Source organism: Anguilla rostrata, chromosome 16 (assembly GCF_018555375.3).
Source record: "Anguilla rostrata isolate EN2019 chromosome 16, ASM1855537v3, whole genome shotgun sequence".
NCBI lineage: Eukaryota > Metazoa > Chordata > Actinopteri > Anguilliformes > Anguillidae > Anguilla > Anguilla rostrata.
In genome coordinates, this window is record NC_057948.1 from 16,749,290 (window position 1) to 16,762,622 (window position 13,333).

Sequence of the window (13,333 nt, forward strand, 5' to 3'; positions counted from 1 at the left end):
CGCTGCTTTGCTGTTCACTTACATGAGGGCCATGAGTCATTTTAAGTATGTGGTGCTGTTCTGCTTGTATTTGTAAAAAAAAAAAAAATACAGAATGAAACTCAAAATGCAATTTCACTGTGAATGGAGAGTAGGCCTTGCCTCAGTTATAATCCCTCAGACTGCCAATGCTGATGCTTCCTGCGGCCCTGGGCTTGTTTATATATATATACAGATGAGTGGCGAGTTAAAGAAAAAACCTGAATAAATGAGTGGAGAATGAATAACGAATGTAGATGTACAGCATGATACAATTATACTGCATGTACTTCATGATACAGGACATGATCAGACTGTGTCAGCAAGAGCATTCCATAGAGAGGGATATTGTATGGTTTCAGTACATAAACCCCTCATTACAAAGACAAATGCACATTTGACAATTCAGTGCAAAAACCATAGGCACTGGTCTACAGAGATGTGGAAGAAAGTGGTATGGTCCGATGAGTCATCCTTCACCATATTCTCGACAACTGGGTGAGTGCATGTGGCGTACACCGAGACAATGATGCAGGCTTGAATGTGTGACCCGGACAGTGAGGGGATCCGATAGCTCTGTTGTGCTGGCATTTTCCTGGCATGGTTTTGGTCCACTTGTTTCCTTAGAGGGATGGGCCACTGTAAATTGATACAAAGTTATTCTGAGTCATCACCTTTCCTATGATGATGATATCCTATGATGAAATTGCTATCCTGGTGGGAGTGGTCTCTCCCAGGATGTTAATGTGTACTTCGTCTTTCGTTGTTAAATGTCTTTTCTCTTTTCTTATGTTTTCAACAGCTGATCGTGATAGACAGCTCTGTAGAATCCAGAGCTGTAGAATCCATTTTCTATTACCAGAGGAACTATATTTCACTAAGATGTGTATATAATAATTTTAGTTTTGTTCTTGATTAAAGTTTTTAAAATACCATTTTACTAAAACTTTTCCCATGCATTTTAGTTTCAGCCATGGTATAATGGATAGAAACCACTCTATGCCAGTGCATATACAACAATATATGGTCATTCATGGTGGTTAAAGATCACCTGAGTATTTTCTCTTTTTTTTTTCTTGTCCTCCAACTCTCTCGCACATCTGTGGCAGGGTTTGCTCAGGGCACTTCTGAGAAAGGAGCCTAAGGCTGGGTGGGCTTCGGGCCAGTCATCCAAAAACCGTGCTGGACTGGAACAAAGCCATGTGTTCCCGGACTCCTAAACTTTACTCCCTTATAACCACAGAAAGCCATTATGTTCAGTTTTGGATCTTCAACCCATGTGCATTCTTCTAGATATTCATTTTCTGGTATGAAATTCCTTTTATTAATTTTCTGGTTTCTTCTTTTTTGTCAAATTGGACTGTTTTTTCAAGCAAGAGACCATAACTGAGGTTTTTGGACTATTAATGTTGGACTGAAATACAAACAATCTGCTATTGCTTTGTTTTATTTTTGAGGGTTTTTTTAGGTGACTGTCAATCCCTGAAGTCTTTTTCTGTGGCACTTGTGTATGTTGAAAATCTCAAGCATTTTTTAATGCTTTATTTTTTATTAAAATCTTTCTTGTGAAACTGTTCCATGAGGATGAATGCTCTGTGCCTTTCTACCAAAAAGCTCTTGTTGTAGTTGCTCGTGGTTCTCGTTCATTTTAGGGGGGCTCTTTGTGCCAGCTGGTTCTGCTTTGGTGAACTGAACACAACCCTGTCAGGGGAGACTTTGGGAGAGGGCAATGGGGAGGACACTGCCAATGAGGTTTACAGTATCTTTGAATGGAAAAATGTTCTGTGGGACTCAGACCCTCACAAAACGACCCGAGGTCTCCCTCCCTGCACCTCCCCCTCCTCTGGGACTCCTTATATGGGCAAATGTGGAGATGGAGTTTTGGAAATTTTCAACCTCCTGACATTCAGAGCCCCGCAGGCAAATGTTGTTGCAGCCCAGTCAACGCGCAAGTCCACATACGGAACATCCGCAGCCGTACAATGTGTACATAGAGCCTTAGGTTTTAAAAAAATAATAATAATAAATTCCACCAGCTGTCTTTGGATCTGTCTGACGATGTAGTCCGGCTGCGTGTGTCCACTCAGGCCTGCTGACGTCATCCCCCACATCCACACCCGCTCCCACAGCCCTTCCCCACAGATTCAGGCCCCTGCAGTCACGTCTGTTGTCGGGAAGTTTCTCTTGCCATGCGATTGTGAAATTTGCAGGGTTGACACCCCCCTGGGACAGAGCGAGGCACTTTCGGGGGGGTGACAGTAAACCCAATAGGCAGCTGTTTATCTAATCTTTTAATGTCGGTGGATCAGTGTGTTTTGGGGAGAGCCTCAATTATTGTACATCATCTTCAAAGTCTGTAGTGTCGGCATACTGTCCCTTCTTATAGACTCTCTGCATCTCTCTTATGAGTCTAATCACAGCAGTTAAGCCTAAACAAATGAGTTATGTCCAAGGACAAATTAAAACTTCGACCCACGTGTAAATCAAATCATAACAAAGTTACATCTGGCCCCTGGTAATAAGCCTTTATCACATAAACTAACCATAATAATTTGATTAATTGTTATCATAATCATAATCTGTTATTGTGGGAATGATGATGATTATTATTATTACAATATATTATATATATACTTATATACAGTTGCAGTTCAATTACTGAGGAAATTCTGGTTACTTGTGTATAACCTGAATAATTGTCGGTAATCCAGAGTATTCTAAGACTCGGGTAGATGCAGTGGTCTGTATTGTGTATGCCTCCTGTGCTTCTTTGCTTACATTAGTAAAGATTTAAGCAGATTTAAGTGAATCTTTCTGGCAGAGAGCAGGGGTGTTTTCAAGGGCAAATGCAGTGTAGCAGTGTGCCAAAGACACAGGGCACCTTAGTTTAAGAGACTCTCCCCCCCCCCCCGCCCCCCACCTCAGTCTGGGAGCGGTTGCTGACTCATAAGAAACATCCCCGCTGGCAGATATGAGATACGACCGTCAGTGGCTCATTGTTGGGGCGCAGGAGGATCACGTGCTCCCCGGCAGCAGGGAGTCATGCCCGGGTCTCCTCGGTGTCCTTCACGGTCCAGAGGGTTGAGCCGCGCCCGCTAATCGAGCGGAGTTCGGGTCAGCTGTGGGGCCGCGGCCGTTCTGAAAATGCCTGGGATTTTACTGGGCGCGTGTGAGCCTCCACGCCTCAGAGGAGCGGACCGGTCCTTATCTTCTTTCTTCCAGTGTCGAAATCATGGTGTGGGGGGGGGTGGCTCAAATAGAAAACCCTTTGAAGGTTTGACGTATCGCTGTTCTTAACCTTTATCCTGCGGCTACTCGCATAACTCTTTCGGGACACGTATTCTTCTTAAACTGCTGATATTTACAGAAGGTGTTCGGGTTAAGCCTGCCGCTTTGCCAGTTCTGTTTAACCTCTCGGTCTGGGAAGCGAACCCGCAATGTTCTGTTGAGACGGCCCAGCTCACTAGCAGCGGTGCCAGCTTGCTGTTTTTTTGGGTTTATGCACCGTGCTCAAGTATATTCTATCACAGCTAGCTGAATACATTTTTAAAAACTTTTTTCCTGTCAGGTCTCAAACACGTTCTTAAAATGTTTTTTAAATGTTTTCCTGCAGTGCAAAAATGAATAAGTGTTATCGAGACCCATTAACAAGATACTGTAGCTGGATAGTTGTCGTTTGGAAGTGGCTGATCACCACCAACCTTACACAATGGCATTGAAAAATTGTGTAAAGTTACAGAAACTTTTTTTTTGCTAGCTGGGATGAAATTCTGAAGTCATTAACCTTCGATTGAATGCATCAAACAGCACAAAGCTGCTTGTGGGGGAGTGATGGTATCTCTTTGGAGCAGCCTGTAATGGCTCCTCCTATCAGAGCTGTTCAACAGCTAAACAAGATGCATCTGGAGAGGAAATGGCTCGGATGCTGTTAAGGAATCTCTTATCTCAGGCAGAGAATACCGAACCACCATAAAAGTGTGGTAAATTGCCTCCTCTTCTTCAGATTTTCCCTGGCTATGCACACAAACAACATGGCAAACCTCTTCACATTGCAGGGAAGGAATTTGCTTTGCCAACTGAAGCACAGAACCGTGAACACTTTCAGCATAATAAAAGCAAGGGATCGGACCTCCGTACATCTTTCCAAACTAGTCTAGTTTTAAAAATCTATTCCGTGTTTTTTTTTGTTTGTTTTTACACTTGGGTTAAAACTTGGCACTCAGGGGGGGAAAAGGGCTTAGCTTCCCCCTCATTAATAACCCTCCCTGTGTCCATGGCAACGGCACCATATCAGATACACGTCATGCTCAGCCTGGGCCAGTCTATCTCCAGATGCGTGTCAGGACAAAAAAAACAAATAAACATCTCTGGAGGACTTCCCACAGGCCCACTTCCAGAGCCATGGACGGACAGGCCACCCTCCCCCAGTCCCTGTCTACCTTGGATATATTACACTTCATGCTTGCAGACGGGGGCGATTACTGATTACATTCTTCAGCAAATCAGCATCAACTGAGCCACACATTTGGAGTAGTTGTGTAAATGCCAGGTTGGGGGTGCAGACTTTGTCCAGGCCCTCTCAGGCCTGTCTATAGGGCAGCATGTGAGCATTTCTCATGCATGGACAACATACAGGGTCATGTAAGTCAGAGCTGTATTTGTTTTTTATAGTCCTGCTTACTAAAAGTTAGAACATATGATAACTGAATATAATGCAATAAATATCACGATAAATATATTCAGCTGTAAGAGATAATTTGTCATTTATTTGCTATGTGTTGTGAAATTTTACAATATCTCAAATTGTTTTGAGATTTTGTAATATCTTGGTCATTTATTTTATTTCCACATATTTGTATGTATGTCAGTTCTGTAAGGGGTCAACCCGTGAGCTCTTAGTCACCCAAAATGTCTCTGCAGCTCACGGGTAATCTCTGTAATTGTTTTTATTAGGCTCTGGAACTGACTGAGATTTATTTCCTGCTAAACTAACATTTGCGGTTTGGATTTTTGGCAGATTGTCGGTGTTGGCGTTGGAGGGCCTTTCCTGACCTGACAGGGGCTCCTGTCCGACGGCAAGAGTTGGCAGAGAGATATAAAGCATGTAAGGGTCAAATGAGGCAGCAGCCATTTTTAATCTGTCAATGTCTGTATCGATCAAAATATCTGCTGTTTATATGTGTGTATAATATGTATGGGTATGTATGTTTTCCTGTATGTGTGTGTGTGTATATATCTACATATATATGCATATATGTATACATACATACATATATATACATACACAATATAAATTTCAATAAATTTTTACTGAAGTAATTGAGGTTAAGTGCTCTGCTTATGAATAGAAGCTTGTATCTGACCAGATTACTAAACCACTTTTTTCTTTTTTTAGCTCTACTACTTCACTCCCCAAGTTTCTTTCCCCTCAATATGGGGTGCTCAATGGCAATCACAGGCCCACATGTAGGAAGCAAGCGGAATTTACCGTTACACATCTACATGGCACCGTAAACCCAGACCCAGGACCATATCTAAACACACTGTATACCACCCCCACCCCCTTCCCTCCACCACCAAACCTTCACACCTCAAAGCTTTCACGTTGCCGTCCACGTTTCTCTGTACAATCCGGACAGAAAGACTAGAACAAAAACTGTTGTTTTGGAGGTGGGGATGTAGTTGGTACAGAAAAACATCTGTTATGAATATACCTGTTATAGAAAGGGGGGAGCGGTGTTCCTTCTGGGTCCCTGCTTTGGCCGGGACAGGAGGTCGGGGGGAAATTCAGGGGTACCCTGGTTGTGCAGAATTAAAGGTCTGAAATATTCCTCTGTATCTGACTGCGTTTGCGCAGCGTTGCCAGACAGCTCCTGATGAAGGGGAGAGCTCTAACAGGGATTACATGCAGCTGTTTCAGACATGTCCAGCTTCGTGTTTCATCGGTGTGAGAAGCGCTTGATATACATACCAAGGATGAGCAGGCCGCTGACAGGGAGATGTGAGAGTTAGCCACACCATGTTCTTATTTAAAATCTGCTCTCGGTACACCCGGTAACTGTCATCTGTGTTTTGTACAGTTTCGTTCTGTTCATAGTCACCCTTGGGGGAATACGAGAAGGGAGAAACTTATGGGGAAAAGAAATTAATCTGTGTCAGTGCGGGGGCTATTCGGTGACTCTTCCTGCTGAAATACGTGATACTAACTGCACCTGTGGTGACTGTGGCTGCCACGCCCCTGGATGATGGCACATAACTGGCCATACCATCGTCCAGGGAGGACGGGATTGTCCCGATCTTATCGTGCAAGACCCACCCATCGGCATTTCTCTGCCTGGTCAATCAGGTGCCTGAGGTCACCCTGCACCAGCTGGACATGAAGTGTAGTCCTTGTGCAGAGTGCTGTGGAGGGCAGCTGTTGGTCACTGAAACTAGCAGCACCCTCTCTTTTTTTTTTACATCCCTGAAATATAATGGCAGGAACCACGCAGGGAAATCCACTCCAAAACTCCTACTGTGGGACTCTGCCCCCGTCGAAACGTTTCAACCAGCTTGTCACATGCACAGCAAGCAAGTGAACATAGGCCAGACCACACTGGAGACAGCCAGTCTCTACACATTCAGAGACCTTTCTCTGTGCTCTTGACAGACAGTGAGGTTGAGCTGAGAAGGGTGGTTGTTGCCACGATGACAGGTTGAGCGTAGCCGCTGGTCAGGAATATGCGGGTGTGCACTTCCATCATGCTAACGGATGGCCCAGAGTAAGCAGGCAAGCCCAAAAAAATCATAGTTCAAGGGTCCTTCATCTCTGGTCGTAGCTACCCCCTCAAATCCCCACCTCACCTCAGGCACTTGGGCAACCTTCTCCACTGGTATTGGGAGGGGGGGTCACCACAAAAACATGGTCATGCCATGGGAGGAGGAAGGGGTGAGGTGAAATGGTCATTAACGCTGACAAGGACGTTGGGTGTCAATGTGACCCTTTCATAATGAGAGCTGTTGACTGGGTGACATTCACACGGTCATCTCCCGTCCTCCCATCCCATGTCAGCAAATGCCACCAAGTCTAAATATAAGAACGGAGTCATATTTTTTTTCCTTGTGCCTGTTGAGCAAATGCAAGTTTGTTTCTTTACATCAGTGTTAGACATGTAAATGCACTGTACTCTGATTTGACCGCTGAAAATCATGGAAAAAGATGGACCAATATCTGTGAAACATCCTTAAAGCATTGATGAGACACATCGATCATGAGGGCATACTCTGCCATTTCTAGACTGCTGTCTTTTATTAATTTAATTTGGCATAAATTTCAAAAAGCCACGCTGCTTATACTAAATACAAAGTGCTTCTATAATGAGGTGATTGACACTGTACCATGGGTGCTTCTCAAACAGACTGTCCCTGCCCCTCCATTCCATTTAAATCTTTCCCAATAGTTGCTTGCTTGCTTTCTTACCACACTTGCTTTCTCACCACGCATATTTGTAATGTGAACAAGTCCATTTTTGCTTCTGCCTTGTCTTAATTTTTCTTCTGTCAGTAGGAAATGAGCCAGATGGGTATGTGAACCCCTGGTGTCCTCTGAATATTTAAAAGATGGAATCTTGATTGATCAGAACAAAATTGATTTAAAAAACTCTATTCAACAGAAGTTTTTAATTGGCTTTTTTTTTAACCCTGTGAGCTGTTCAGAAACAGTAACAGTGACAGCTGAACATCTGCAATCAGATGACTCACCCTACCCTGGTTTATAGGATTTGAATCCTTCAGCAGAATCACACAGGTGCTGTTCAGTGGTTCTGAGCATCTCCTGTTCACTCATTCCTGAAAGAGGGTTCAGCATTGCTACAGTTATGATGAATGAGACAACTATTGCAAATGTGAACTTCACTGATGTGGAAACAATGGAATAACCAAACTAGATTGATGGTTTTAAAAAATCTTTCAGAAAAAATCTTTTAAGGAAATAGTCCTTGAACATTTTTGTTTACCCTTTTCGTAAGAGTACAAACTTCTGAGGTGCAGAGTTAAGGAAAAAAAAAACTTATATAATTGTGAACAGGCAAAGGGCAGCATGACCCATATGAGTTTGGAATGCACTTCCTGAGTGAGAGAGAAAGAATGAGAGTGAGTGTATGTGAGAGAGAGAGATAGAGAGAAAGAGAGTGAGTGTGTGAGAGAGAGCGATAGAGAGAGATAGAGAGAGAGAGAGAGAGAGAGAGTACATTCACAGATTTTTTTTAAATCAGAAAGTGGATTTTAAAAATGGGACTAGATAGAATTGGGCTGTAGCTACTCAGTGACTTACTGTTTGTGAGTTCAGTCAGAGCTGGGAGCATTCTCAAACATGTCCCATAGCAGTTCTCCCTGGAGCTTTGGGACTCAAATAAACAGACTCAAGGACAGGGCCTTAGCTTCGGTGTGGCTGCGGAGGTTTTCTGGACATGCCCTAAACACTGGAAGCTCTGGCCTCCCCAGATCAGGGGGGGTGATAGACACTCTCTGCCATCCTCAGAATTCACAGGGGTGCAGACCCACAGGCGAGGCTCATGTACAGACACCTCCCCATTGCTGGCAGCTCCCATAGAGCAGAGCGATGCTTTTTAAATCTTATTTTCAACCCCTCATTTTATGTTTTTATCTCGACTTAGAGACTTGGTTGTTCTCCCTGCTAAATTGACTTGTAAAGCCAACCTCACAGTACTGCATAAAGTTTTGAGGGCTAAGAGAGACTAATAAAATATCAGACTGTCAACTGAGCTTGTATTGGCTTTGGTTCTGACATCACAAATACACAGGTCATCAGGTACCTCGTTCCCAGCGTCTGGCGAACAGGCTCGCCCGGATTGGATGTCTCACATGCATGGTTTCTGGGCTGCGCTGTTATGATTTGAGCATGTACGAGTCCCGCCATGCCAGAACTAGACAAAACAGTGCTCAAGCAAGAGGCCAATGGTTCTTTTTCCACAGATAAAGTGGAGCCATGTTGATTCATTTGTGAATGACTACGCGTGGAGGGCAGGAAGTCTTCAACTGACACGAGCCAGCAGCTCACCCTTTGCTCTATTTGGACAAAAGACTTGGGAACCATTTGTTAAATGCATTTGCCTTCCAGGCAATATATATATATTTTTTAGATTTCCAAGACTTGACAGCTTGGATTGTCTTCAGTGAGACTTTTTTCTGCTGAAAGGAATTAGATTTGGAAAATGACTTGAGTGTTTAGGTATACACAGGACCCCATATGACTTATGAGCTCGTGCCTATATACTAAAGTGGCATTTATGAAGATGTACACATTTTATTCTTGTCCACGACTGCTGAACTTTCAATGTGGAGCAAGCAGCAAAACCAGAAAGCAGGGTGACTTGTTTTTATTTGTGTACAGTGAGCATGTTTGCTACTGAAGTGAAAGTATTTTCACATGGCCTTAACAAACTGATTAGCATTTGTGCTGCAAAGTACTGGATGAATAATGAGCTGAGGCCACAAAAGACAGCTTCATTTCCCTCAGAGCAGATGCAACAGCCTCGCAAATTCTCCTACAGTTTGGTGGTGCATGAAAGTACCCAATTATCAAGTGCAATTTGAATTCTTGGATTTCAAGCGAACACATAATTATACACGATCAGAGATGAACAGATACTTTACTTAATTTCTGTGGCAGGAATACAAACATATATCATTTTGCATTCAAAAAGATGACAGAGCTGTCAAGTCCGAGATGGTGAATAATCTTAATCACACTGAATAAGAGGAAGAGGGAATTTCAAAGCAAAAACATTCAGGTTTTGAATTTCTCGGATGCCCCAATATTCCATAAAAATGTCCAAATGTTTTTCACTGATGGCACAAATAAGTCTTTCCGCTGTTGCTACATTAAATGGCTCATTTTGATCTATAATTTTAACTCCAGCAAATAAGCAACTATGACTAATTTGTTTCATCTTCATTTAGATGAAAATACAAAAATATGAAGCATTTTCTTAGCTTCTCTACTGGTTACCGACACCTTGGCACGACCAGTAGGTGACATATGTGAGAACAAAATGGCGATGCCATCTAGACTTAAAAGGAACTCACTTGTGGTTTTGGTGCACTTCAAAGCTGCGCTTGTTAAGCCCATGGCTATTTTTACTGTTTCAGTATGTTCAATCAAAACATTTACCGATATCTCATAATGGAGCTTATTTTCATTCCCAGAATTCCACTGCAAATCCGGCATACCACCACAGACAGATCTTGCCACTCCAGAATTAGAATATAAGGAATCAGGGGCTGTGAAGATTGGTTCGTATTACAGTACAAAGGCTCATGGGTACTGCATGGATACCAAGAGCTTTGTAGGAAAATTACAGTACTCTCCCTCTACCAAGGCAATACAAACATGGTGTCGGTGTATAGTGACAGACTGCATTTTAGTTTATGGGGGACTGGAAAATACAACTTTGCCACAAGTTCCTAACTTGTGGTGGTTCTTCCCTCATTTATCATTTTGATAGAAAAAAATATGCAAGCACATTTGAAATGACGTCTAAGTCACGGGTGCAGAGGAAACACAATAACTAAACTAGAAAAGTTGAAAGGGTTACTGAACACTGTGTAATACTTTAACTTAAACTAAACTTTTATTCAGGTACAAAATTTCAGTCAGACTTAAAACATTGGACATGAAAGCGGGATATATAGGTCTTCATGCATGACAAATGTGTATGAGACAAAAACATTATATTTGAATAAACTTTTTTTCAAGTATTACACAGTGTGGAAGTTTTTTTTTTTATTATTTATTTTTTTTTTTAGCCTTGTCATCATTTTAAATATCAGGTTAACCTATGGGTAGTGGAAACTTGGGCTTCCATGTGTGGTCAGTATGGCCTGTATGCATTGTGGTATCGAATCTACCAGTGTCTGGAGTTCTGTGGATGGAATTCAACACCACTCTTTCTTGAGAAAGTCCATCCACTCACATTTAGTTGAGTGAACTTGAAAGCACTGTTTAAGGCATCATTCCAGAAAATTCCATAAATGTTTGATTGTCCAGGTCTGGTGACTGAGAACGTTGTGATATGTGGCTAATGTGAGCATCATGCGGCTCAACCCACTGGGAGACTACTCATCTTCAGTGGATGGGGGCTTTCTCATCTTTGAAGACACCACTCACTGCAGGAAAGAAATGCTTTAACATGGAGTTAGGATGATCATTCTGTATGATAAAGTAGTGATTGCTATTAACCTTGCTTTCTAAGAGTATGAGTGCACTCTAATCATTCAAGTGAAATGGGCCCTACACCATCATGGAACCACCAGGACCCTTCACCCAAGGAACACTGATGTTTTTCTGTAGTTTATCTGTAGTTGAGGATTTATTCTAAAATAAAAAATCTGCACAAAGAATACACTTATGTGACAAAATATGGCCTAAAATAGTAGGATGGCTTACTTGAAAGCTTAATGTTATTGGACCCAGTGACACAAAGTTGTCCTCTCTCAATCAGCTTAAATTAAATCAAGCAGTGTAACAGATTCTTGGCAGGAAAAAAAAATTACTTGGAAAGATTAACATTTATTTGAGCCCTGACTTTAAAAAATGTGTGCAGTCAAACTAATATGTAAAAAACCCTGACCAGAAAATCCTGTTGTTATTATTTTCACGACACATTATAATTTGACCAAAAAACCCTGTCGCTCCAAAACATAACAGGCCTTCAGACCGCATACATTTAAAAAAAATAAAGTGTCCTTCTGCTGAAAATCTCAAATGGGATTTGTCTCGTCTAAGCAAGAAAACTACACAAGGCATCAAAATGCAGAAGTCCCCAGTGTAGAATAAACCAATCTTTTTTGTTTATCTATTCATTTGCTCCTGGTTTCTCTAAGTAGCTTATACCAGATTAGGTGAATGTTTTATTACTTTGATATTAGACCATGAGAAAACAAAGCTTTATGATGAGAACAGGAAATTTGGTCCACATAGGCTTGCCATTTCACCCACTATCCAAAGATAATCCAGCAGTGTAGGCTGCAGTATGAACCCCGGGCTTGAAATCCCTAAAGGTCTTTGGTAGTTCATGGCTAGACAAGCTATTCTATTAACTCTTACTTAAAGGGGGGAAACCCCTTCTTCATATTTCTATTAGATGTATATTTTACTCATTTGCACCTCTAGCTCCACTCTGGGGTCACGGTTTGGTAATAAATCTGTGGTTGTAATAAGAAAGCAGCCTTAGGAGTCCAAAATGTACCGGGGATACAGTGTGAATATTATGGTGTAATGACCTCATGGCCGTCAGCTTGCAATGTTTGGTGTGACACCCTAGAAGAACTGTAAAGACTAAGGCAGGTGTCGCCAGTGTAAGACAATCCTAAAACCATCCTGCTAGGGACTTTAAAAGACCAGGAAGGACAAATAAGTCAAGTGGAGGCCTCAGACGGTGAGTTCCTACCCTGGACTTGCAATGTTGTAAATACTTCATATTTAGCTCACTGTTAAATTTCTCTGGTTGGTTTCAAATATGCTGGGAAAGGAAAACAAGATGATGATGGAGAATTAATTAATAGAATTTTTTTTTACATTTAACGGCAGACTGATTGCACAGTGCACATGCATTTATAGCTATGACAGGTATTCATGGCAACAGTCTGTAAAATGTTATACAGTAAACTTTTTATTGGCAGTTGCATCATCGCAATTATTTGAATTTCACATAGATGTGCACACTGAAACTTACACACTGTGTCACTGTGCAAATCTCCACATTCAGTTCTATCGTAAATGGATTCTTTGAAAATGCACCATGAAATTCAATATGAAAACATAAAATTAAAAAACGATAACACCGAAAGGGAAGGAGGGAGGTGAGTATACTCCTGACAGCTGTCCTGTGTTGTCTTTTGGCTGACCAGGAGAAAGGGCTGTTAAAATGCTGAAGAGCTCGCATCTCCCTCAGGGGCCAATCTGATAGCGCTGGTGGGCAATGCAGCTACTTAGTAGAAACCTGACGAGCTGTGTGATAGCACATCCCAGTCGTGTGCTGCACAGATTACAACAATGCCTGAGGGGGCTTTGCAGACATGATCCTTTCCCCTAACAGGCCTACATCGCTGACAATGTCCTTGACCACAGCTGATAGAACGGCACTCTGGAGGGCTATAACTTTCGCGGAGATTAGAACACTAATGCCTCTTTGCATCACTTCTAATTCACTTTGCTTTTTTTGCAATAGGAAACCGCACAAGCACCGACGCTAACGGGATCGCACTCCTTCCGCTGTCTGTAGGGTGTTTAAACCTGAAATCCCCTGTTGAAATT

The 13,333-nt window shown here is 42.2% G+C and overlaps 1 long non-coding RNA gene across 1 annotated transcript; it reads left to right on the forward strand.

Moving 5' to 3' along the window:
- The first annotated feature begins 3,561 nt into the window (after window positions 1–3,561).
- Window positions 3,562–11,207, forward strand: LOC135242515 (uncharacterized). The gene is made up of 3 exons (XR_010326372.1): window positions 3,562–4,659; window positions 5,036–5,122; window positions 5,414–11,207. It is a non-coding gene; the product is annotated as an uncharacterized LOC135242515 (long non-coding RNA).
- Window positions 11,208–13,333: the final 2,126 nt, after the last annotated feature.